This window comes from Nanorana parkeri, unplaced genomic scaffold (assembly GCF_000935625.1).
Source record: "Nanorana parkeri isolate BGI_ZX_2015 unplaced genomic scaffold, ASM93562v1 scaffold938, whole genome shotgun sequence".
Classification (NCBI taxonomy): Eukaryota; Metazoa; Chordata; class Amphibia; order Anura; family Dicroglossidae; genus Nanorana; species Nanorana parkeri.
Genome location: NW_017307206.1, coordinates 665263 through 676027, shown reverse-complemented (window position 1 = coordinate 676027; position 10765 = coordinate 665263).

Here is a 10765-nt window from a genome sequence, read left to right as displayed (position 1 = left end):
ATTCCTCCTCATATATTATATACTTAATGTGCCATATATATAGATCCCATCCAATGCTCTTAGATTACAGTGTATCTCCTCTCTAATCCTCCCCTTTGTTATATTCCTATTCCACTGCAAGGTGTGCCAATTTGATAACTACAAGTCCATTTTGTTAAACAGTGCCCAAAATACCCTCACCTTTAATTCAAATCCAAAAGGTCTCCTAAGTAGAGTCCAATGGTTTGTTGCCTCTCACTCGCTTCATTCCATCCGTGTCAATTCCTGTGTGTGTTTGTCCTTCTCCCTCCATGTGTTGCTAATCTGTATCCTTTTATGCATCCACCCCCCGCCGATACCATGCCCATTTGGTGCTCCATTTACGTCTTTCTTCTTATAACCTCAGTTGCACCAATGTGTGTCATAATGACTTGGTTTTATGTGAAAAACCCTTTAGTGTCCCATATATAAGTGATTGTTATTCTTTTCAAAAGAGGCATCAGTAATCTTGGTATCTCTTTCTTTCTTACTGTGTCTAGTTATAAAAAAATCACCAGCCTTTCATATTATCATTCCTCCTCATATATTATATACTTAATGTGCCATATACAGGTGCAACTCGAATAATTAGAATATTGTGCAAAAGTAATTGCAGCAAGTGCTGCAAAAGGGGCCCAAACCAAGTACTGAGTACATATGCATGCTTGTACTTTTCAGAGGTCCGATATTGTTCTATGTACAATCCTTGTTTTATTGATTGCATGTAATAATCTACTTTTTTGAGGTTGTGGATTTGGGGTTCTTGGGGTTTTCATGAGCTGTAAGCCATAATCATCACAATTATGACAAATCACGGCTTGAATTATCTTGCTTTGCATGCAATGAGTCTATCTCATATATTAGTTTCACCTTTTAAGTTGCATTAGTGAAATAAATGAACTTGGCACGATATTCTAATTATTCGAGTTTCACCTGTATATAGATCCCATCCAATGCTCTTAGATTACAGTGTATCTCCTCTCTAATCCTCCCCTTTGTTATATTCCTATTCCACTGCAAGGTGTGCCAATTTGATAACTACAAGTCCATTTAGTTAAACAGTGCCCAAAATACCCTCACCTTTAGTTCAAATCCAAAGGTCTCCTTAGTAGAGTCCAATGGTTTGTTGCCTCTCACTCGCTGCATTCCATCCGTGTCAATTCCTGTGTGTGTTTGTCCTTCTCCCTCCATGTGTTGCTAATCTGTATCCTTTTATGCATCCACCCCCCGCCGATACCACGCCCATTTGGTGCGTGACATCAGCGGGGGGTGTGGCACCCATATCCAGCCATGCCTGCCCCAGTACTTCTGTGGTTTTGTATATATGTTGCCTTACGACATTGTCAGCTACGCAGGAGCTGTACTGCGCAGACTCCGTCTAGTCTTTATGCTCTGGGACATTGGATCCCCTTAACCTGTCTGTCTTGTTGTCTCTGTCACAGTTATATCTCGGGATGTGGGACACTGGCTACCGATAGATGCCTATATGGCTCCGCCGCATGCATGGTCTCCCCAGAATACCCCGATCCCAGGCATATATGGGGCTGTATATATTTGGATCACTGATCTTTTAAAAATCTAAGAGCATTGGATGGGATCTATATATATGGCACATTAAGTATATAATATATGAGGAGGAATGATAATATGAAAGGTTGGTGATTTTTTTTATAACTAGACACAGTAAGAAAGAAAGGGACACCAAGATTACTGATGCCTCTTTTGAAAAGAATAACAATCACTTATATATGGGACACTAAAGGGTATTTCACATAAAACCAAGTCATTATGACACACATTGGTGCAACTGAGGTTATAAGAATGAAGACGTAAATGGATGAGTTTATGATATAGGTACACAAACTTATGAATCACTATGGATACTAAGCTGTAACACTCAGATTATATCTATCATCACGGTTATGTTTTAGATATTGGAGCTTCCCTGGACCCTTTGTGCGTCTGTGGCTCCGCCGCATGTTTCTTTCTGGGGGTGATGAGAGTTGCTCCTGTCCCCCTGGTGTTAGGTCCCTCCATGATACTTGACCCCTAGGTAAGTGGCTGTACAATTCAATCATACTAAGAACAAATGTATATAGATGAATGGAAACATGTAAAACTGGAAAATATGATTTTACAAATGTATTATGAAATGGCTTATAAACATGTTGATGAACAATGTATCATGTATTTACAAATAGATTTATACCGATCCCCCTGAAGAAGCCTATGAGCGTAACGCGTAGGGGACTAACAAAGCAATACAACACTACATATGAAAATCAAGGAATTATGAATATACATAGTGAAATATGAATTATATACAAAATATTATGAAATGTGAAAAGAAGTAATAATTTTAGGGTTATAAGAATCATGTGTATATATATGAGCATTGTTTTTAATACTTATAATTATGTAATAAATCTTTTATATGAACATCAACAAAATTGTACGAATTATAACTATATGAGTATCCTCAAAAAACCCCCTGCACAACCCAGGTTGTATATTGTGTAGTTTTTTGACTAAGTTTGCGGTGAGGCCTCTAATCACCTGGGGGAGTACTTTGGGAAGTGCCTGTTTTGGAACAATATTGAAAGTAATCACATTGTGATCACTATTACCCAGTGTCTCCCCAATTGCAATATCCTCAATTAACTCCGCATTATTAGAAATGATCAAATCTAGGATGGCATTTTTCCTAGTTGGATCCTCAACCATCTGATCCATGAAATTGTCTCGCAACATGTTCAGAAAACGGGCCTCCTTTGTCGAATGGGATGTTTCATTAGCCCAATTGATGTTTGGATAATTGAAGTCGCCCATCATGACAACATTACGCAGCTTCCCAGCTGGTTCTATTTGGGAGGGTAGATGAGCCTCCTCCTCTTCCCCTATATTTGGAGGTTTATAACAAACACCCACAATACGTTTACGACTAGCGTCCATTCTATTCAAGTTCTTCTAATTTATTTTCTAGACTTCTAGCATTGGTGAACATACATTTAATTTTTGTACTACTATGGGTTAAACGTTTACTTCTTTCTTGCTCCCCACTACTTTTTTTATTTGGCCTTGCTATGGGTGGTCCATTCCTAACTAGATTAACTTGGGCGATTGGATTTACTATATTGACTATGTTGACTGGAGTGAGCCCACTATTTACCCTGTATTACTCCCTTCTGTATTATTAGTCCCTGTGTTTACTTTTTCACTATGTAATTTATCTATTTTTATACCCTCCTCCCCATTATCTAGTTTAAAATCTCCTCTAGTCTTTTAACCATTTTTCCCCCCAGAAATGCTGCACCTTTCCCATTAAGATGCAGCCCGTCTCGGTTGAAGAGCCGGTAACCGACTGAGAAGTCGGCCCAGTTCTCCAGGAAACTAAAGCCCTCTTTCCGACACCAGTTCCGGAGCCACTTGTTAAGTTCCCTCAACTCTCGCTGTCTGGAGTGGCTCTTGGCACCGGTAGTATCTCGGAGAATACTACAGTGTAGGTCCTTCTTTTCAACCTAGCACCTAAGTCTCTGAACTCCTTTTTAGGGACACTCCATTTGCCTCCTATTTAGTCATTGGTGCCGATGTGCACCATGACAGCTAGGTCGTGCCCAACCCCATCTAGTAACCTGTCAATTCGTTCCGCAATTTGACAGGTTACTAGATGGGTTTGGGCACGACCCAGCTGTCATGGTGCACATCGACACCAATGACAAAATAGTAACCTTTCAATTCGTTCCGCAATGGTCTTGGTGTTAGTTTAGAAACTGCTTGGTTGGAGAGGATGTGACGTGCCGATGACGTAGGACGCCGGACCACGACTCTGCCCATAAGCCCGACACGCTACGGAGCTGCGATGGCCAGAGAAGCTGATCTGTTTGCTTGGCCTCTCCGTTCCCTTATGCACCCGCTCCCGGCACAGGACTACCGAACAACGGCCAGAGACGTCAACCCACATAGCCCCGATTGCCTCTCCGCCGTTCCCCTACCTTCTCCCGGCTCTGGACCCTCTTTCCTCCTGGATAATCTTCCCCTGTGGAGCAGTGGCCACCCCCGGATCTTCACCGCTGAGGTAACGGCAGACCAACCCCCCTGGCTCCCCCACTCTCTCTGCCTTAAGGGATCAACGAATAAGGAAAATCCCGAGGGGGATATCAGAGCCACATAACCCGGCAGATGGGTGGAAAAGAAAAAAAACAACAGCAACAGAAAAAGACACAGACTTCAGTACAGCAGACGCCGTCAGAGATGACAACAAGGAACAGAAGCTCCACGCAAAGGATTGGATCCTACTTCTCAGGTACTCGGCCGAGATTGTCATTAGAGGGGGGCAAGGGACACTGGTATCTCCTGCCAAATGGAATTCCAATGGGCATGATAGTACAATGCAGGGAGGGAATGTATATGCACGTACACATGCTGAAACACATGCTGAAACATCACTCAGGGGGAGAGAGGAGGTACAAAGGGGGACAGAGCAGAGTACAGCCAGCTTCATAACTGGAAGCATGCAGGTACAGGAGAAGGAGCAAGAGGGTGGAAAACAACAGGATATAGGAGACTGCCTGAGATCCCTCCCAAATAAAGAAGATATGGATAGATATATTACCAGGTTGGAAATGACATATAAGGAAGAGATAAAGGACTTCAGATATCATAAATATAGGAGAAAGAGTGAGAGGCCTGGAGGAAAGTTTGGATATATGCACCTCCAGAGTGGAGATTCAACAGCAAGTTACCAGCAGCCATTCCTCACTGCTCCAAGACATGATATACAAAATAGACGATATGGAAAATAGGAGTAGGCGTAACAATATAAGGATACGTGGAATTCCAGAGACAATAGAGACTCCTAATCTGTTATTAACAACTAAGGTTATACTGAAAGATACAATGGACCGAAGCCCGGAAGGAGAGTTGATAGTAGATGGGGTGTATAGAGTACCAGGCTACCCTAGAGGAGAACTCACAAGACTCAGAGATGTTATCTGTCGCCTACATTATTATACTGAAAAAGAAACCATTCTGTCAGCGGCTAGAGCCAAGAAATCAATGACATCTGATGGTCAGGAGATAACCATCTTTCCTGATCTCTCAAAACAAACGCTGACGCTCAGAAGGGCACTAAAACCTGTATTAGGAATCCTACAGGAAAAGGAAATAAGATACAGATGGGGATTCCCTTTTCAGCTAACAGCAAGTAGGAATGGAAAAAAGCAATATTCAGGGTAATAGATGATTTACCAAGATTCCTGGACACCCTGGAATTACCACTAATACAACTACCGGAATGGCCAATGGACTTAAATAAGGTTGAGGAACCCCCAAACAGAGGATGGACAGTAGTAAGGCCCCGCGGAGTTTCTAAGAAATGAATAAAGGAAAAGGAGAACTAAAAGGAACTGAATTAATTTAAAGTGGGGGAAAAACGCTGATTATATGAAAGAAAGGGGGTATTAGTCTAAGTATATATAGTAATACCCTGTCTCCCTGGAGTATAAGATGTTTGGGGGAGGGGGGTGAAGGAGTAGAGGAGAGGAGATGGGAAGAGGGACAACATTAATAAGGAAATAAAGAATAAGGAAATATAGATCACAAGGTCGGAATACTAGACAAGAAGTAAACGGTACGGGCTTGTGGGGGAACGAGTGCTTGGCGGTCTGCCATTCAGCCCTTACAACCTCATATACGTCCACATAATAGGACTTTTTTGCGCGGTATGTGTAGGAGATTAAGGAAAACGTCGCGCAAGCGAGCCAAGCATTGTCCGCGGAAAAACGTGCCAAAAGGCGCACAGGAAGTGACGCTCTCCAGATCATTTCTTCCCTATTTAAACCCAGACTCCACACCTACTCATTGCTGGATTGTCTCAACCGCCCTGACGTCTCCTGATCCTTGTTTCCAGTACCTTTGCTTATTGACCCGGATTGACTTTGACCTTGTTTGCCTGCAGCCTGCCTTTGATCTCGGAGCGTTTGACCATTCTTGCTTGCCTATACCCTTGACCTCGGATTGCTTACTGGACTGCCTACGCCTTCTCCCTTTTGTATCTGCTCTGCCTGCTCGGTGTGACTTCGGCCTGTTGACCTCGGATATCAAGATCTACAAAACTCTGCTACAAAACCAGGGATTGGCCGGCACGGTGTTACCGCCTCTGGCCCTCCTGCCACTCACTGTCTCTAAGGACTCTGTCACTAATAAAAGAGTCCCTAGGACACGAGCTGCAAGGGAAGCCTCCTCCTACATCCAGTCTCCACACAGGTACGTGATAGTACAATCCAGCCAATATGGAGACTGAGGAGAGTGCTTCCCCCCTAGAGTCCCTGCGCCAACAAATGGCCTCTGTGACTCGGGCCCTGGAGGAAATAAAGGACGGGTATTTTCAGCTGGAGGGGCGAGTAACTGCTATGGCCAATGCCTCTATCCTGGACCCCGTGCCACCAGCAGAAGTCCCAGCTGCACCGTCTCCTGCACTACCAGTTCCTGAACCCCGTGTTCCTACGCCCGAACGCTTCTCAGGAGATCGCCACAAGTTCCGGGCCTTCAGGAACGCCTTCCGCCTATATTTTGCCCTGCAACCCCGGAGCTTCTCTTCCGAGACCATGGAAGTTGGGTATGTTATTGCCCTACTGTCAGATGAACCCCAGTCCTGGGCCCATCACTTGCTGGAAAAAGAAAACCCGATCCTGAATTCTCTTTCCACCTTCTTTGGGGCAATGGCACAACTGTACGATGATCCCCAACGCACCACGACAGCGGAAACCATCCTCCACTCCCTGCTACAAGGCAGACGCCCGGTGGATGACTATGTTTCGGAACTCCGCAAATGGGGGGCCGACACGGCCTGGAACGACGCTGATCTCCGACATCAGTTCCGCCTGGGGTTGTCTGAAACCTTAAAGGATGAGCTGGCTCGCCAAGCCCCTCCTGACTCATTGGAGAATCTCATCCAGCTATCCATTCAATTGGACCGAAGGGTACGGGAGCGACGTCAGGAACGGGCCGGTGTCACCCGTCCTACATGGATGTTACCCAGGGTTCCCATGGCCTCCTACGGTCGATCTAGTGACGCTCCTGCTGGTCCATGCCACTCTGAACCGGAGCCCATGCAACTTGGTCTCGTCAGAGTCCCGCTCTGCCGGAAGAACGACAACGCCGTAGACGCGACGACTTGTGCTTATATTGTGGAGACTCGGGGCACTTGCTAAACGGATGTCCCGTCAGCCCCCGTAAGTTACACCGATCTATGTTTGCATCTACCTATAGAAGCAACTTGTCTCATCTGACTCTACGTCTTTTTCTACAGTTCCCGGGAACGACCATCCACGTCTCTGCCATCGTTGATTCTGGAGCTTGTAGGTGTTTCATCGACCACCATTTCACCCAACTACACCATATACCCCTTCATCCCAAAGCACAGCCTTTGATCATCCAGTTGGCTGATGGATCTACACCCAGCTCTGGGCCAATCACCCATGAGACCTGCCAACTACTAGCCCGTACCGAAACTGAACACCTGGAGTTACTAAGGCTCGATGTCATCTCCTCTCCACTGTTTCCTATTATCCTGGGGTTACCCTGGTTACAACAACATGATCCACAGATCGACTGGAGCACCGGTACCATGACGTTCTCTTCCCCCTATTGTCATCAGCACTGTTATCCGCAAACGACCAACCTAGCGATACACTCGGACCCCTGCCTGTCTCTCCACTCTGTTCCACAAGATTATCGAGAGTTTCGAGAGGATGTATTCGATAAAAAGGCGGCAGACTCTCTCCCTCCTGCACCATCCATACGACTGTCCCATCGAGCTGTTGCCGGGAGCCCCAATTCCATTCGGGCGAATCTACCCCTTGTCTGAACCGGAATTGGAAACCCTTCGTCTATACATTGACACCAATCTTGCCAAAGGGTTCATGCGGCCGTCTACTTCCCCCGCTGGAGCGGGCATCTTCTTTGTGGAGAACAAGGACCATTCCCTTCGACCCTGTATTGATTATCGGGAACTGAATGCCATTACCATTAAGAACCGGTACCCATTACCCCTCGTTCCTGAGCTCTTCCAACGGTTTCGCACCTCTAAAGTCTTCTCCAAGCTTGACCTCAGGGGGGCCTACAATCTAGTGCGGATCAGAGAGGGGGATGAGTGGAAGACCGCCTTCCGCACTAGATTCGGGCACTTTGAATATCTTGTCATGCCCTTTGGGCTCTTTAACGCCCCTGCCACCTTTCAACATTTTGTAAATGATATTTTTCGAGACTATCTGGACTTGTTCATGATCGTTTATCTGGATGACATCTTGGTGTTTTCTCCCACACTCGAGGCCCACCGGATCCATATGTGCCAAGTACTCGCACCGTCTGCGCACACACAAGTTGTATGCCAAGGCAGAAAAGTGTGAGTTCCATAAAAGCTCCATTCAGTTCCTCGGACTGATCATATCCACGGGGGGCATTTCCATGGACCCGCAGAAGGTGACAGCTGTTCTCGACTGGCCAGTGCCGTTGGACCGTAAAGGAGTGCAGAGATTCATTGGCTTTGCCAACTTCTACCGGAGGTTCATTCTTTGCTTCTCCTCCATCATTGCCCCCATCACTAGGCTCACTAGGATGGGCTCCCGGTTTGAGTGGTCTCCAGAGGCTCAGGCTGCCTTCGATGAATTAAAACGTTTATTCACCTCTGCTCCCGTGTTGCGGCACCCTGAACCGGCCTTGCCTTATGTATTGGAGGTGGATGCCTCTGAAGCTGCGGTGGGGGCCGTCCTCTCCCAACGCCACTCGGGTACAGCTCAACTGCACCCCGTGGCCTATTTCTCCAGGAAGCTGTCACCAGCTGAAGCAAACTATGATGTGGGGGATCGGGAGCTCCTTGCCATTAAGTCAGCCCTAGAGGAATGGAGGTACCTCCTTGAAGGGGCGGCCCAACCAATCCTGGTCTACACAGACCACAAAAACCTGGAATACCTACGCTCAGCAAAACGACTAAGGCCTAGACAGGCCCGATGGGCTCTCTTTTTCACTAGATTCAACCTCCACATCACCTACCGACCTGGATCTAAGAATGTCAAACCCGATTCTCTGTCCAGGATGTACCACGTATCCTAAGGCCCGAGGTCCACTGACACAGTACTTTCTGCCCGCAGCTTCCTCCTGATAGGAGCTGACTTGCTCTCCAAATTAAAACAAGCTTCCTCGACTTAGGTCTTACCCTCTGGAATAGCTCTAACAGAGAAACAGGGAATATATCTACGCGGTCACGCAGTGTTTGTACCTCCACAAGTACGGATGCAGGTCCTCAAATTGTGCCATGACAATTTATTGGCTGGACATTTTGGCAACACCAAAACTCTAGACCTGCTCCGTAGGTCGTTCTGGTGGCCTACTCTAAAGAACGACTGTCAGTCATATGTGCGATCTTGCAAGGTATGTGCTCGGAGTAAATCAGAGAGGAAAAGGCCATGGGGTTTGTTACACCCCTTACCCATTCCGTCCCGGCCCTGGGAAAGACTGAGCATGGACTTTATTGTTGAACTTCCCCCTTCAGATGGATATTCATCTATCTTCGTTGTCGTTGACCGATTGACCAAGATGGCCCACTTCGTGCCTATGATCGGTACGCCTACAGCCCCGGAGACAGCACGTATTTTTATCAAGGAGATTGTTCGCCTCCATGGCGTCCCTGACAGCATCGTGTCGGATCGTGGGGTCCAGTTCACATCCCGATTCTGGAAAGAAATGTGCACCTCATTGGGGATAGAATGCGGTTTCTCCTCCGCTTACCACCCTCAATCCAACGGCCAGACAGAACACACTAATCAAACCCTTGAGCAGTACCTGCGCTGCTTCTCCTCTTTCACCCAGGTTGATTGGGCCTCACTTCTGCCTTGTGCAGAGTTTGCATACAACAACTCTGTGCACTCAGCTATAGGGCAGACCCCTTTCTTTGCCAATTCTGGCTTTAACACCCCTCTTTTTCTCCAGTCTTACCGATGGGTTCCGCTGTACCGGCTGTCCACGACAGGATTAAGTCGCTCCATGATAATCTTGAAGTGTTGCGGGCCGCCATGTTGAAGGCTCAAGCGGACAACAAGACCCGTTTTGACCAAAAGAGGAGGGGTGATCTAGACATACGGCCAGGGGACAAGGTCTGGTTGTCCACACTACATCTACGGCTTGCTTCTCCCTCCAAAAAGTTGGCTCCCCGCTTTGTCGGCCCGTATACGGTCTTGAGGAGAATCAATCCTGTCACGTATGAGCTCCAGTTGCCCACTTCCTATCGGATCCACCCTGTCTTCCACGCCTCTCTTCTCAAGGCGGTGGCCACTGGTACCTTCGGGGACAGGGGTGACGAGCCGCCACCTCCTTCAATCATTGATGGTGCAGAGGAGTACGAAGTCGAAGTGGTAGGGATTGGCCGGCACGGTGTTACCGCCTCTGGCCCTCCTGCCACTCACTGTCTCTAAGGACTCTGTCCCCAATACCAGAGTCCCTAGGACACGAGCTGCAAGGGAAGCCTCCTCCTACATCCAGTCTCCACACAGGTACGTGATAAAGTATGAATGTAATATACAGGTCTTATGCATACTGTATCCGGGGCGACAAGTAAAATTTAAATGAATAGGTTAACAGTGGTAACATTCAATGTAAGAGGATTCAATGTGCCAGAAAAACGATCTCAGGTTTTGTATCATTTTCACAAGAAAAGAGTGGATATTTTATGTAAATCCGGTTATTAAAAGAT